The 16,513-nt window shown below is 44.3% G+C and overlaps 4 pseudogenes; 1 reads left to right on the top strand and 3 right to left on the bottom strand.

Moving 5' to 3' along the window:
- The window catches only part of LOC142833303 (cyanocobalamin reductase / alkylcobalamin dealkylase-like), a 101,245-nt pseudogene that overhangs the window by 16,414 nt on the left and 68,318 nt on the right, over positions 1-16,513 (top strand).
- On the bottom strand, positions 3,051-7,578 carry LOC142834243 (cyanocobalamin reductase / alkylcobalamin dealkylase-like; annotated as a pseudogene).
- LOC142834242 (speckle-type POZ protein pseudogene) lies at positions 14,282-16,114 on the bottom strand (annotated as a pseudogene).
- Positions 15,713-16,513, bottom strand: part of LOC142834238 (BUD13 homolog pseudogene) — a 65,510-nt pseudogene continuing 64,709 nt past the window's right edge.

Genomic DNA, 16,513 nt, shown 5'->3' with positions numbered 1-16,513 from the left:
AGCCACAGTCTGGGCCTTTTCCTTTCTCAGAATTTTTAAAATGTATCAATGGAGTCCTTACTCCCATGGAGGGGACTGTACGTTCTCCCAGTCAGTCATCTTAGCTGTCTGGTGACTAATGCTACTTTAGCATATAAGAGAGTCTCAAAACTAAATATGTTTCCTACACATTCTTTTCTACTTTAAACCTATGGCTTATGTAAGTTAAACTCTCTTAAAAGTTCCCATAGTGCTTTTGCAATGTTAGTGTGGGATAGAAATACTCTTTGGACTGAGAACTGGAGTAGAACAGAAGTGTTATGATTTTTTTAAAAATGCAACAAGATCCCGTGCGTCAGTAGGCAGCAGAAATGTTGTAGGTCCCCAAATGGTGGTAGCAGGCCATGTGGCGGCAGGCAGCAGGCCCTGGGAGCAGCCAGTACCAGGCAGAGATGGCTGACGGTCCCAAAGCAGTGGCTGGCCCAGGCAGGAGGACACATGGCCAGCAGACAGGAGACAGAAACATGGATAGACATGACATGTAGAATGAGGTAAATATTTATTCAGGGAGCTACGGAGGTGAAAGCAAAAGGGGAGAAGGGAGTTGAGGGAGAGAGAGAGAGAAAGAGGAAGAGAGACAGAGAAGGGAGGGAAGCAGAGGAGTAGGGAGAGAGGCAGAAGCTAAGATGCTTCTCTGAGAGAAAGACAAATAAGAGAGCAAGCTCAGGCTGGAAGCTGAAAATCAGCCTGCCTCAGTGGATGAGAGAGGGAGTGGACTTGGCTTGTACAAATAATCATAACAAGCCGAATAGCCTGAGAATCTGCAGGCTTGGCTTGCATAATAGTTTGCTGTTTATTTGCTGAACAACTTTGTGTTTTCTTGGCCCACAGAGGCCAAATAACTCTTTTGTTAGCAGTAGACTTAAGAAAAAGATAGGAAACTTTCATTGTTTTAAAAAATTTTAGGCCAGGGCTTGAGGGGTGAATACTTTTAATCCCAATATTTAGGAGGCAAAGACAGGGGTATCTCTGTGAGTTTGGAGATCATCCTGGTCTACATAAAGACACCCTGTCTCCAAAAATTAAAAACTAAACAAAATTTCAGAGTGTAAGGAAATATAATACTCAGTAAAAGTATTTTTTCAGATACCAAAGAAACCTGGCACCTGAGAATCTCATCATAAATAATGATTTTAAAATTCAATTTATTCTTTTTGAGACAAGGTCTTGTATTATTTGCATTGCACTATATTGAACTTTTAAAAATTTGTATGTTGGCCCCTCCCCTCGCCACTGCCATGGTGGCAGCTCTGCTGTTCTCCAAGGCTGAGTGAGTTCCTGGAGAGTTACTTGTCTGCCCAGGACCAGCTGCTGCCCTACAGTGGACTGGACCCTTCTAAGTCAACTAGTCTTCCCCCCACTAAAAACACAATCCCACAAAATCCCCACAGGCCAGTCTGATCTAGGCAGTTCCTCTGTTGTGGTTTCCTCTCCCAGGTGACAATAATTTACTGTCAAGTTGACAGAAGTGAACAGTTTGCATGGTGTGGACAAAGTCCCCTGTGTTCTAAGCCTGCTGCCACATAAACGGTGTGGGATACACCTGTAATCCCAGCACCAGAGAAGTGAAGGCAAAAGAAAGTATCGGCTGTGTGGAGAGAACTCCACTCTGCCCTGCCCAGAACTCCAGCATGGCTAAGATTTCCTGAACAGCTGATTTGATGATCTTACTATTTGGCTCTTGTTCCGTACCCGTGGTGGCTACAGGGTTAGTAAACTCATTTGTGACCAAGTATAGAACACACTGTGGGCAGAACACAATGCAAGCACGGGGGTCTGAGTACACTCCCCAACAACCACCTACAAATGCCAGGACCAAAGTTGTGTGTTTGTTATCTAAATGCAGGGGAGACAGGTAGATTGCTGGTTAGCAAACCTCAAATAAGCATCAGGTTCAGAGGCATTGTCTCAACACACAGCACATGGCTCCCAACTGCCTCTAAATTCCAGCCTCAACAAGACTAAGGCATGCTTCTGGCCTATACACAAATGCAGTCTTGCCTTGCAGCCTAGGTTGGCTTTAATCTTGCACTCATCTCAGAGTTCTGGGAGTAAAGAACTGATAGGCCTGACCATTAATTTTTAATTTTATTTTTAGGATTTTATTTATTATGTATGCAGTGTTCTCCCTGCAGATAGACATGCAGGCCAGAAGAGGGCACCAGATATCATTACAGATGGTTGTGAGCCACCATATGGCTGCTGGGAATTGAACTCAGGACCTCTGGAAGAGGTCTTACCAGTGCTCTTACCAATGAGCCAACTCTCCAGCCCTTGACCATTTCTCTTTTCTTCCTCTTAAATCACATGTTCATGGGGATAGGGGTACATCAGTGTATATGGGGTCAGAGTACAGCTTCCAGGAGTCAGTTCTCTCCTTCCATGAGGACGGATGGCAGGCTTGATGGTAAGATTCTTTAAGCCTTTAGTAATAACATCACTACTATAGGTCCTACAGTTTCAAAGTCGTTTATTTAAATAATTACTTGGCTTAGTCCTATGTGGTGGGTACCATTTAAAGGGTGTATGTATACCCCTAGGATCCTCTAAATCAACAATTCTCTGCCTGTGGGTGAAAACCCCTTTAGGGGTTGGAGGAGACTTTAACAGGGGTAGCCTAAGACCATTGGGAAAACATTTACATTATGATTCGTAACAACAAAATCAGTTACTTCAATAACAATAAAAGTGATTTCATTGTTGGGGATTACCACAACATAAGGAACTGCATTAGGAAGATTGAGAACCACACCTCTAAATAGTATCTCGCAGTACTGCCCAAAAATATAACGGGCTTGAGTCCAGTATTTGAAGGCAGCTACTGATTTTGTGTCTGTCTTGAATGTGTTTGTCTTGACCAATGTAAATTGAGTCTTGACTCTCTTTGACGAGCTTTGGGAAATATTTAAAATAAATGTGTTTCTTTCACACATCTTTAATCCCAACACTCGGGAGGCAGAGGCAGGCAGATCTTTGAGTTGGAGGCTAGCTTGGTCTACAGAGTGAGTTCTAGGACAGCCATAGCCACACAGAAAAACCTTGCTTTGAAAAACTAAAAAAAGTGCTTTTTCAAAACCCAAATTCTACCCCAAATAAATCTACCAAAGTGGGATTCCACAAGGGAAAGGTATCAAGGGTTCGGGGAGAGAGGTGGTGAGACACTGGGGCTAAGCCAGCTTCGTGCTCTGCTGGAATTCTGAGGCTTGGTAAACAGGGAACTGGGATGCTCAGATGTAGTGCTAGGGTGTTCGGAAGGCGGGGCTAAACCAAATAGGGCCAAACATTGTGCATGTGGGGTGTAAAAGTCGATCTTCTGCTCTTCTGAGTACCATTCTGTGGGAGTCATGGCATCCTGGTAGGTCCATTCAAGCCAATGGAAATTGAAGCCTTCAAGCAGAGTGATGTGGCCAGCTCTTGTAGGCACACAATCAGGGGGCTTTCTGGGTGGCAAATTTGGCACTTCAATCCCTGGCAGCAACTTTACCCTGGATAGCAAACCAGCCCCCAATTGGGGGTGTATGCACACACCTGCTATGTGCTGGGGAGAAGGGAAAAGAAAAGCATAGTTACAGAGGCCATTTTGACACTTAGTCCAGCTATCATTATTGCAAGCTTTTTTTTCCTTCAATTTATTTTTATGTGTAAGCAGTACCTACAGAGACCAGCAGAGGGTGAGCAGCCAGCCTTGTGGGTGATGAATGCCAGTCTGCAAGAGCAACAAATGACCCTAAATTTTGGCTAATCTTGCCAGCTCCTATTTTTGCTCACTTACTTCCCACTCAGACCAGGATGACCTTAAACTCACAGTGATCCCCCTGCCTCTGCCTCCCAAGTGCTAGGAGTGCCACCACTGCCTCGCTCTTTTCCTGATTTTAAAGAAATTATTCCTGTGCATATATGAATGTACCTATGCGGCTCAGAGGACAGTCTCATGGATTTGGCTCTCTCTCCTTTACATGGGTCCCAGGGGTCAAACTCAGGTTGGTATGTTGGTGTGGCACACAGTGCCTTTACCCCCCCTCCCCACTGTCCTGTCCTCATCTTCACCACCTACTCAGAAACATTCTATGGAATAAGGAAGGGCTCCCTTGAGCCGTGTCTTGGATTACTTTGCCCCTGGATTTTCCAGAGACAGGCAGGAAACACAAAGTTTCAAGAACAAAGCAGGCAAGCTGGGCAGTGGTTGTGTACACACAGCCCTCGGGAGGTAAAGGCTGCAGTTTTTTGTGAGTTTAATGTCAAACTGGTCTACACAGGTCCAGAATAGCCAGGTTCACACAGATATATCCTCTCCCCAAAACAAACAAAACAGATGCTGGGTGGCTTGGCTGCCTGTGCTTTAAATCCCAGTACTCCTAGGGCAAAGGTATCTCAAGGAGATCAAGGCCAGCTTAAACAGTGAGTTCTAAGAAAGCCAGAAGTGTAGAGACCTTGTCTCAAAAACAAAAAGAAATAGAGCAGGAAGAGGTGAGGTGACTGAGTGAGGGAAGGTGTTTGCAGCCAAGCCTGACAACCTCAGTTCATCCCCAGGGACCCACATGGTGGAAGGAGAGACCTGACTCTAGCGGTTGTCCTTTGGTCTCCATAAGGGCATGCAGAACACAGCAAAAAAAAAAAAAAAATAAGATTTATTTAGTTAGTTAGTTTTTTTTTTGAGATAGGGTTTCTCTGTAGTTTAAGCCTGTCCTGGAACTCATTTTGTCTACCAGGCTGGCCTCAAGCTCACAGAGATCTCCCTGTATCTGTCTCCCTAGTGCTGGGATTAAAGGCATGTGCCCCCAATTGCCCGACTTATTTTTTTTAATGTATACATTGTTCTGCTTCCATGTGTGCCTGCATGCCAGAAAAGGGCACCAGATCTCATTAGAGATTGTTTTGAGCCACCATACAGTTGCTGGGAATTGAACTCAGAACATCTGGAGGAGCAGCAGTCAGTGCTCTTAACTGCTAAACCATTTCTCCAGAGAGATTTTTGTTTTGTTTTGTTTTGTTTTGTTTTGTTTTGTTTTGTTAGGAGACAAGCTTTCTCTCTGTAGCTTTGGTGCCTGTCCTGGAAGTAGCCCTTGTATAACAGGCTGGCCTCGAACTCAAAGAAATCTGCCTGCTTCTGCCTACCAAGTACTGGGATTAAAGGCAAGTGTCGTCACCACCCGGCTGAAAGAGAGATTTTTAAAATATTAAAAGGACCCAGGTTTTTGCACTGTGATATCCTCAGGTAAACCAGAAAGCAGGAGGCCTATTTGTCAGGACCACAGATACTTTGTCCTGGGTTATGTATCAACGTCAGGAAAGGAAGGTGATGTAATGTGGAACCTCACAGTGATAGTTGGAGGGGCTTTCACTAATTTTCTCTCAGTCCCCACTCATTCATTCACATGTATTCTCTAACCTTGGTCCCTCACGGGTCAGCATCCACATCTTGTCGTTGGTAGTAGTAAGCAGCCCCGGCCACATGGGCTACAGTCTGGGCTAGAATCTTAGGGCACCGGTTGGGGCGGACCTCATAGTCAGCAATGACTTCTATTTGCAGTTCTGGAAACTTCTGGAACAGAATAAGGGACTCCTGTTAGCATGATGGGAGTCAGGACTGTTCCACGAAGGCCTAAGATGTGTATTAACATGATCCTGTCTCATAAGCCCATGGTTTGGTTTTTTGAGACGAGGTCAGAATGGCCTTGAACTGCTCTACATTGCCAAGATGATAATCTTGCCTGTACCTCCCTACTGCTGGGATTCTCCATTAAAAGCCATATTTCAAGGGAAAACATAACTTTAACCTCTATTAAAAAAGAAGTCAGGCCTGACAGACCTTGCTTATAAAACCTGCCCTGGAGAAGCAGATCCTGAGAGCTAGCTAGTCACATCCACATGTCAAGTTCCAGATCATTAAGAGATTCTGCCTCAAAGATTAAGGGACTGAAGAAATGGCTCAATAGCACTTATTGCTCTTGTAATCTATACAGGTTCAATTCCCAGCACCCAGCGTGGCTCTGAGCAATCGATAACCCAAGTTCCAAGGGATCCAACATAGTGCATATGCAGGAAAAACTTTCATCCACATAAATCCTTTAAAACAAATAGGCCAGGCAGTGATACCACAAGGCTTTTAATCCCAGCACTCTGGAGACAGAGGCAGATTGATCTGTGGGTTCCAGCTAGTTCCAGGACAGCTAGGGTTGTTACACAAAGAAACCCCATCTTGAAAAACAAAAACAAACAAAAGAGAGAGAGAGAGAAACTGAAGGTAAACAACACCCAAAGAACACCATTTGGCTTCCATATTCTCACAAATATGTATGTTCACTTACACATAAAGAAAAATAAATTTCTCCTTTTTATTATTTATTTAAAAAATTTTTATTGATATTTGTTGAGCTCTACATTTCTCTCTCTACCCTCCCTGCCTCTCCCCTCCTGCCTTTAATCCTCCCCCAAGGTCCCCATGCTCAAAATTTACCCAGGAGATCTTTTGATTTTATACTTTCTACTTCCCATGTAGATTAGATCTATGTAACGTGTAAGTCCCTCTTACTGTCTACATTGTTGTCTAAGTTCTCTCGGATTGTGGTTTGTAGGCTGGCTTCCTCTGCTTTATATTTAATAACCACTATGTGTGATAATTGTCTTTCCGTATCTGGGTAACCTCACTCAAAATAATATCTTCTAGCTCCATCTATTTTCCTGCAAAATTCAAGCTGTCATTATTTTATTCTGCTGTGTAAATGTACCACATTTTCTTTATCCATTCTTTGGTTGAGGGGCATTTAGGTTGTTTCCAGGTTCTGGCTATGACAAACAAAGCTGCTATGAACATAGTTGAGCACATGTTCTTGTGACACGTTTCAGCATCCTTTGAATATATACCCCAAAGTGGTATTACTGGGTCTTGAGGAAGATTGTTTCCTAATTTTCTAAGAAATCACCACACCGACACCCAAAGGGGTTGTACCAGCTTGCATTCCCACCAGCAATTCAGAAGTGTTCCCTTTTCCCCTTAACCTCTCCAACATGAGTTGTCATCAGTGTTTTTGATCTTGGCCATTCTTAGAGGTGTAAGATGGAATCTCAGAGTTGTTTTGATTTGCATTTCTCTGATGACAAAGGATGTTGAACTAAGGTGGGGGCAGACACTGCAGTACCACAGTGCACATGTGGAGGTCAGAAGAATCTGGGCCTCGGTCCTCTCACTCTGCCATGTGGGTCCCAGAAATCAAACCCAGGTTTCTGGGCTTGACCACAAAAACCTTTACCTCTGAAGCAGCTCACCTGCCCAGTAAAAGCTATTTATTAACCAAGTGTGACATGGAGCCCACAAACTGAGGGAGAGTATTTTGTCTGTTATTGAATAAAAACCAGATAGGAAGTCAGAGAGGAAAACAAAGCCTGATATCTCAGGGTTGGAGACAGGTAGACAGTCACAAATTCCAGGTCACCATGGTCTATACAGTGAATTAAGGCCAACCAGGTCTACACCTGTCTCAGACACAAATAAACAAAAACACAAAAACAAAGAATTACCCGAGAAGGCCAGGCAGTCATGGTGGTATACAAATGTACACTGAGCATTTTGGATGTTAAGCAAGAAGAAAGCCTTGTAGCAGGAGCCAGTCTATTAGCTATACAGAGAGAAAAAAAAAAAGCATAACCCTAAAATGACCAGAGATGTCTAAAACCCATAGTTCTCATCTTCTACTTGACCTGGAGCATCAGAATCTCTTTGGAGGAGGCCTGGAGATTTTAACAGGCTCCACAGTGATTCTTATTTATTCCAAAAGCAAGCAGTCCTCAACAGGAGGAAAAATGGAACTGTCTTGTTTCAGGATGTTTTCTTTACGTGTTTGAGTGTTTCGCTTGGATGTATGTCTGTGCACTACTTGCACGTCTGGTGTCTGTGAAGTCTAGAACAGGGCTTTGGATCCCCTGAACTGGAGTTAATGGTGGTGTGAGGACCTGACTTTGCAGACTTTATTTTAAAGAGGGGTCATCATCTTTTTTTTTTTAATTTATTTATTTATTAAGGATTTCTGCCTCCTCCCCGCCACCGCCTCCCCTTTCCTTCCCCCTCCCCCGGTCAAGTCCCCCTCCCTCATCTGCTCGAAGAGCAATCAGGGTTCCCTGACCTGTGGGAAGCCCAAGGACCGCCCACCTCTATCCAGGTCTAGTAAGGTGAGCATCCAAACTGCCTAGGCTCCTCCAAGCCAGTACGTGCAGTAGGATCAAAAACCTACTGCCAAGGGAGGAGGGGGCGAAGGGTGGGAGGAGGGGGAGGGAAATGGGAGGCTGAGAGGAGGTGGAAACTTGTTTTTTGTTTTTTTTTTTCTCCTTTTCTCAATAAAAATAAAAATTAAAAAAACAAAAACCAAAAAAAAACCTACTGCCATTGTTCTTGAGTTCTCAGTAGTCCTCATTGTCTGCTATGCTCAGCAAGTCTGGTTTTATCCCATGCTCTTTCAGACCCAGGCCAGCTGGCCTGGTGAGTTCCCAATAGAACATCCCCATTGTCTCAATGTGTGGGTGCACCCCTCGCGTTCCTGAGTTCCTTGCTCGTGCTCCCTCTCCTTCTGCTCCTGATTTGGACCTTGAGATTTATGTCCGGTGCTCCAATGTGGGTCTCTGTCTTTGTCTTCTTTCATCGCCTGATGAAGGTTAATATTCAGGAGAATGCCTATGTGTTTGTCTTTGGATTCACCTTCTTATTTAGCTTCTCTTGGAACATGAATTATAAGCTCAATGTCCTTTATTTATGGCTAGAAACCAAATATGAGTGAGTACATCCCATGTTCCTCTTTTTGGGTCTGGCTTACCTCACTCAGGATAGTGTTTTCTATTTCCATCCATTTGTATGCAAAATTCAAGAAGTCCTTGTTTTTTACTGCTGAGTAATACTCTAATATGTATATATTCCATACTTTCTTCATCCATTCTTCCGTTGAAGGACATCTAGGTTGTTTCCAGGTTCTGGCTATTACAAACAATGCTGCTATGAACATAGTTGAGCATATACTTTTGTTGTATGCTAGGGCCTCTCTTGGGTATATTCCCAAGAGTGGTATTGCTGGGTCCAGGGGTAGGTTGATCCCGAATTTCCTGAGAAACTGCCACACTGCTTTCCAGAGTGGTTGCACAAGTTTGCATTCCCACCAGCAATGGATCAGTGTCCCCCTTTCTCCACAACCTCTCCAGCAAAGGCTATCATTGGTGTTTTTGATTTTAGCCATTCTGACAGGTGTAAGATGGTATCTTAAAGTTGTCTTGATTTGCATTTCCCTGATTGCTAAGGAAGTTGAGCATGACCTTAAGTGTCTTTTGGCCGTTTAAACTTCTTCTGTTGAGAATTCTCTGTTCAGCTCAGTGCCCCATTTTATAATTGGGTTGATTAGATTTTTACGGTCTAGTTTCTTGAGTTCTTTATATATTTTGGAGATCAGACCTTTGTCAGTTGCGGGGTTGTTGAAGATCTTCTCCCAGTAAGTGGGTTGCCTTTTTGTCTTAGTGACAGTGTCCTTTGCTTTACAGAAGCTTCTCAGTCTCAGGAGGTCCCATTTATTCAATGAGGCCCTTAGTGTCTGTGCTGCTGGGGTTATATGTAGGAAGTGGTCTCCTGTGCCCATGTGTTGTAGAGTACTTCCCACTTTCTCTTCTATCAGGTTCAGTGTGTTCGGACTGATATTGAGGTCTTTGATCCATTTGGACTTGAGTTTTGTGCATGGTGATAGATATGGATCTATTTTCATTCTTCTACAGATTGACATCCGTTTTGCCAGCACAATTTGTTGAAGATGCTCTCTTTTTTCCATTGTATACTTTTAGCTCCTTTATCGAAAATCAGGTGTTCATAGGTTTGTGGGTTAAAATCAGGGTCTTCTATTCGATTCCATTGGTCAAAGGGGGCATCATCTTAAGCCATATAATGAGGGGGGATCTCAGCTCAGATATGTGCTGCAATAGCGCAATTTGGATGGATACCCTGAAAATAGCCAATTAAGGAGCTAGGGAGCAGGAACATAAACCTTAATGGGGTTCAGATATTCCTAGGAGGCAGCCTGCCCTTGAAGATACCTTGTCAGATATTAATGGCTCTTTGTTAGGGTTTTCGTGCCCCAAAACTGACCAATGGTTTCAGAGACTACCTTGCCCTATGCCCTCCTTACCCAATCCCAGGATGACAGGACATGAACTCCCCTTACTATGGCATTTCCCCTTTAAAAGTTCCCCCCCTTCCCGGGTTCAGGCTGCACTTCCCTCACCCACTGCATTGGTGTGGTTGAGGTATAGTCCAAACTCAAGTTTGAATATTAAAAACCCTCTTGTGCTTTACATCAGAATCTGTCAGAATCCGGTTTCCTTTTGGGGATAATAAACTTGCGCATAACAGTGGCTGTATGGCTGTAAGCTGTCACGTGTGCTGGGAACTGAACTTGGGTCCTCTGTATAATAAGTACATTTAACTGCTGAACCATCAGAGAGGAAATGGAAATAGTTCTTTTTAAGCACTAGGAAGTTTACTACTATTTTCTCACTTAGATGTAACTGCCTGCTGAGTTAGCTAACTTGAGCAATCTGCCATTTAAAACTTATTTCAAATACTGTAAGGGGTTGACAACAAACTTATTTTAGAACCAAAAGTTTATTGAGTGCACAAGAGATGATGCCAGCCTGGATAGTAGCAAAGTACACATGCAGTGTGACCAAAAGTCCGTCCTCATTTTTATAGCCATATATTTATTAACTTATTTTCGGGCATGTGCCACAGCACAGGGATCAGTCAGTTCCCTCCTTTCATCATGTGGCTCCTAAGGATAAAATCAGATCATCAGGCTTGGCAGGAAATAACCTTACCCACTGTGCCATTATTGAACTATCCAACAGCCAGAGAGTTCCTGGGGGTGACAGATCCTAGATGCTACACTCAATCGCAGAAAGTATAATTAAAAACAATAAAATAAAAAAGTAAATTAATTTCTTGTTTCGATTTCTTGAGACCTTAACCCTGCTGTGTGGCCAATATGACCTTGAAAAATATTTTCCAGCCACTACCTCACAGGTGCTGGGATTCGAGCGTGTGCTGCTACATCTCTCTCAAAATTCCTTGTGTCAGCTCAACAGGTCTGATTTTACACTCTCAACTACTTGGGGAGAGATAAGGGATTTCAAATTCCAACTGGCTTGGTTGGTAGTAGTCTTCTTACAAGCATAGCATAATAAACTGACAATTTTTTATTTTTATTTTCAAAAAATAACGTATTATTGCTCACAGGACTTTCCTTCCTTTTTTGAAGGGAAGGTGTCTCATTAAGAAGCCCAGGCTGGGGCTGGGCAATGATGGCGCACACCTTGAATCCCAACTCTTGGAAGGCAGAGGAGGTGGAGCTCTGAGTTCGAGGTCAGCTTAGTCTACAAAGTGAGTTGCAGGACAGCAAGGGCTCTCTCTAAAAAAAAAATACCAAAAGAAATAAAGAGTACGAGAGAGAGAAAAAGACAGGGAAGGAGAGAAAGAAGGTGAGAGAGAGAGCATGGGAGAGCCAAAGAGAAAAATAGAGAACAAGAGAGAAAAACAAGAAAAGGAGAGAGTGTGAGAGAGTAAAAGAGGGAAAAAGAGAGAGAGAAACAAGAGAGAGAGAAGAGATAGAACGAGAGAGATTAAGAGAATGAAAGAAAAAGGGAGAGAAAGAAAGAAGAAGAAAGAGAGCACCGGGCAGTGGCGCATGCCTTCAATTCCAGCATGTGGGAGGCAGAGACAGGTGGATCTCTGTGAGAGAGAGTGAGAGAGAGAGGGCTAGGGCTTCTCTCATGCTATAGCTCCAGGCTCCTCAGCATCCCTGGCACACACCAGTCCAGAAGGCGTGTGGTCAAGTTTATTACGGCAGTGCTCCCACTTCCCCATCCCTGTATTATTTCCTTTCCAGACGCTCTCATTAAGTGCCTGACTAAAGCCTCTTGAAGGAAGAAGGGCTATTTTGGCTTGTGCTCAAGGGAACACTGTCCACCATCACAGGAAGGCGTGGTGCCCAGTGGTTCCACAGTGGCGGGAATACGAGGCTGCTCGTTCACATGTCAGTACCGCCTATATTCAGGGCCAGTCAGTGTTCCTACCCACCAGTTAATCCACTCTGGAATATTTACACACACCCAAAAGAGTGCTCCCCTGGTGCTCTGTGCATTTTATGACCCTTTTGAGTTTGGCAATTAAAATTAAGCATCACAGTGTCTTTCTGACTGTTGCTTCTAGACATTCACTATAAACACTATAAAAAAAATAGGCAATTGTTGTAACAAGAATGGAATGTTTAATGTTTGTCTAATCAATAATCGTATGACTTAAGTTAACTAATGGCTATATGCTATGTGTATAGTATAATATAGCCACCGTTTTTTTTTTTTCCTACTTTACAGATGAGGACTGGAGATGTAACAAGGTTAAATATATTTTGGTTCGTATAACTACAATTTAGGGAGCAAGGATTTGAACTTGAATTCTTTGAAGACCATAAGGCTTATTATTATGTTAAGTAATATAAGGAATACTGTGTATATTTCCTTTGTTACCCCTTTTAAGACATGTTCTCCTGTACTACTGGACTGGCATCAAACGTGCTCTGGAACCGGCCTTGAAATTCTGACCCTCCTCCCTCTCCCTCCTAAGAGTTTAGATTACTAGCCTGCATGCAAAACACACCTGGCTCTTTTTTACCTTATTAATTTTAAACACAGATCTCACATGGCCCATGCCTGCCTAACTGAGGGAGGCCTTGTTTTGTTTGTCTGTTTGTGACATGCTTGCTACGTAGCTCAGGCTAACCTTGAATACATGGCCCACATTTTCTTAGCCTCTTTAGTGCTGGGATTATGAATATGTGCCCCTATAACTGGCTAATTGTGTGTACTGGCTAGTCGTATATCAACCTGATACACAAACCACAGTTATCTGAATGGAGGGAAGCTTAACTGAGAAGAAACCTCCATAAGATCCAGCTGTAAGGCATTTTCATAATTAGTTATTGATGGGGGTGGGTCCAGCCCATTGTGGGTGGCTCCATCCATGGGCTGGTGGTCCTGGGTTTCATAAGAAAAGAAGTTGAGTAAGCCATAAGGAGCAAACCAGTACGCAGCACTCCTCCATGGCCTCTTCCTCAGCTTCTACCTCCAGGTGCCTGAACCTGCTCGAGTTCCTTCCCGTCCTAGCTTCTTTTCTTGATGAACAAAGCAATGTGGAAACATAAGCTGAAAACCCATTCTGCCCCAACTTGGTTTTTGCTTCTGGCATTTCGCTGAAAGCAATGGAAACCCTAAGACATTTTCTTACTGAAAACAAACCAAAACTTTTCTCCTCCCTCTTGAAAAATGTTTGAGCTGGGTGTGGTGAAACACAGATATTATTTCAGCACTCCAGAGGCTGAGGCAGGAAAATCTGAAGTCTGAGATCAGCCTGGGTCTCTTTCTTTCTTTCTTTCTTTCTTTCTTTCTTTCTTTCTTTCTTTCTTTCTTTCTCTTCTCTTTTTCTCTCTCTCACTCTCTCCTCTCTCACTCTCTTCCCTGTTTCTCTCTTCTTTTTGTCTCTCTTTCTCTTCCTCTTCCCTTCCTCTTTGTGAGGATTCAGAGAGGACTGTGCTGAGAATTGAGGAGAGGCCATTCCCATTCTATTCTGGCAAAGAATCTGGTTCTTGCTTTTGACCATATCCTGAAAGCTGATGTGAGAGTGAATTTAAAAATCAGTGGGCTAACAGTCAGCAGTGGGAGCACACGCCTTTAATCCCAGCACTGTGGAAGCAGAGGCAGGTGATATCGATGAGTTTGAAGCCCACCTGGTCTATAATTTCAATTCCAGGACAGCCAAGCCTGTGCAGAGATACCCAGGCCCCTAGGGACTATCTTTGCAGAGGATCTGTGTGTATCCTTTGTGGCTGAACATGAGAAAAGAGCTTCCCAGTCAGCCATTTTCCTGCATGCTACCCCGATGGCTGTGTTCTCAGATACTCCCATATGGAATTGAAATTATAGACCAGGCTGGCCTCGAACTCACAGAGATACATCTGCCTCTGCCTCCTCAGCGCTGGGATTAAAGGCATGCGCTACCACGAACATCTTAGACATAAATTTTATTTATTACTTATTTTTTTACAAAAAATAAATATGTGTTTATTTTTTTCAAGGCATTAAAAAATGTGTTAAAACACTAGTAACTTTGATGTCTTTCCGCAGAGTTGCTGTAATTGCTCTATGTATCCCATAGTCTACCCAGGAGTCATCGGTATCGACACTGACCACTGCTTCTGGGATACACATGTAGAGTACTGGTGACAGGTTCATGGGATTGCTTCAGACGTTTGAGAGGGGGCTCCAGTAGACTACATTGAGCAGAAGCCAGGGAGCCGTATGCTTCAGCCACCAAGTGAGGGCATGAATCCACCATTAACTTCCAGCTTGCGGTCTGAGAGACCTCGGAAGCATGAGCTGTAATAAAATTCAGCACCTGTGTTTTCAGCTGCCCTGTGCTGTGGAGGTCAGCCAGGAAGAGTGTGGGCAGCATTCTTCGCAGAGAGGTCACCGCAGCGGGCACTCTCGCACATGACCTTCAAATGCTCCAGGCCGTACTTGTCAGCAGCTGCCAGCACAGCATCTGCCATGCTGTGGAGGACTTGTTCCTTCCCAGTGTAAATGAAGTCCATCATTGCCTTGAAGACTTCAGGTTTCAGGTCATGAATCTCAACGCGATTCTTTCTGCTCTCCTCCATGTCATGTTCAAACGTGGCTCTGAAAACTGGAGAGCGAGAAGCTAAGACGGCCTTGTGAGCCTGGAATTCCTGGCCAGCTACCACCAAGCAGCAGTCTGTGAAGCTCGAATTCTTCCACAGCGCTCCTAGATCATCTCCTAATCGGTCTTCGGGAACCTGGATTCTCGGCTCCGTGCTGTCGTCAGGATCACCCTAGGAGTACGGGACCAGGATCTCAATGCAGAGGAGGGTGAACTGGTCTTCAGGGAGAAATCCATGAGAATGGTCTAAGAGGAAATCTCGAAGGATGAACATTTTGTAACCCCTTGGGTAGCCTGGTAGGAAACTAAAGACTATCTGGCTTGTCTTATGTTCTTTTATTTCTCCTTTGGCGTTTAGGATCCAAAACTTGAACTGTGCCATAATGGGACTCTTTGGAGAGCTGAGCAACTCTATGTTAACTGACAGGTAATCTGAGCTTTCTTCATCGATCCCCTTAGGGTGAACTCTCAAACACCATTTGTTATCGTCTCCTGTTGAGAAAGTTGGGCTTCTAATACTGTCCCTCGTTTCCTCCAGAGTAAAACGGAAGTTGCGGATGGTCCACCTGCAGGAGAAATTCTGCATGTTCAACAGTTCATAGTCCCAGCTCTGGTCTATGGTGTCCTGTGACATTTCTCCTGGAGGCAGTTTGCAGGTTAAACTGGATCCAAATTTTAAAAGCTAGGATTTGTCTTCTCTTGGCTCAGTCCAGGAGGTTAGACGTGCCGACTGCTCTTCAATCTATGCAGGAAATGGGGAGAAGAATTCTCTAATGCCAGTGAGGAAATGGTCTTGCTGCAAGGTGAGGGCAAGCAGGCAATCTGTGTTTATTTTTAAAAATAAAATGGAAAGAACTGGCAAAGAAGAAGCCCTGGGATAGAGAAGTCACTCACTGTCAGTCAGTCAACAGACAACAAGGACACAGCCGAGGATAGGTGCCTAGTCCAAAGGGCAGAACTGACAGCGAGTTGCTGGTCTGTGTCTAGCAAGACAAGCATTAGAGCTGGATGTCGGGCTGTCCTGGGCCACCACCACCACAGCACCGCACAGCCTCGGAGAAGCTACATGTCCTCCACACTCCACTTGTAGGCAAGCTCCTCCACAGCCTTCTTGCTGGCGAGCCTGGCAAAGCGCTTCTGTTCGAAGCCATTGGATCTGTCCACTCCATCCCAGCGGTAGCCAGGCCAGATACTGAATCTATTGGGAGGAGGTGCAGGACCATTATAGCGAGGCCTTGCTTTCTTGTGCTTGTTCTCCTCAGCCTTATTCTTCTTAATGAAGTTGGCAATCGGGTCCCCCTCTCTTTCTTGTTCTCTCAGCATCTGATCCAGATCTTCATCATCGATATAGCGGGCCAGAGGCTTCTACATCTCCTTCATGGCATCTTCTACATTCTGCTGCTGTTGCCGGCTCTGAGCAAGCCCTTTGCCCCACTGGGCATAGAGCTCATCTCGTTCTGAGTCCTTCTCTGCTTTTCTCCTCTGCTCCAGGCGTTCCAGCTTTAAATTCCTCTTCCGACCAGACTTGTCTTGAAATACAGTTTCAGCGAAATCAAACTGAGCTCCAAGGGCTGTGGTGTCTCGGTCCTGTTTTTGGAGTTCCTGCTGCTCCCGCTGGACATCGGGCACCAGCCCAGTTTTTTTTTTTTTTTTTATTTTTATTTTTCGAGACAGGGTTTCTCTGTAGCTTTTGGTTCCTGTCCTGGAACTAGCTCTTGTAGA

The sequence above is a fragment of the Microtus pennsylvanicus genome, chromosome 13 (genome assembly GCF_037038515.1).
Source record: "Microtus pennsylvanicus isolate mMicPen1 chromosome 13, mMicPen1.hap1, whole genome shotgun sequence".
Lineage (NCBI taxonomy): Eukaryota > Metazoa > Chordata > Mammalia > Rodentia > Cricetidae > Microtus > Microtus pennsylvanicus.
Note: the sequence above shows the minus strand (reverse complement) of the source record. Positions and strands in the feature narration are given on the sequence as shown.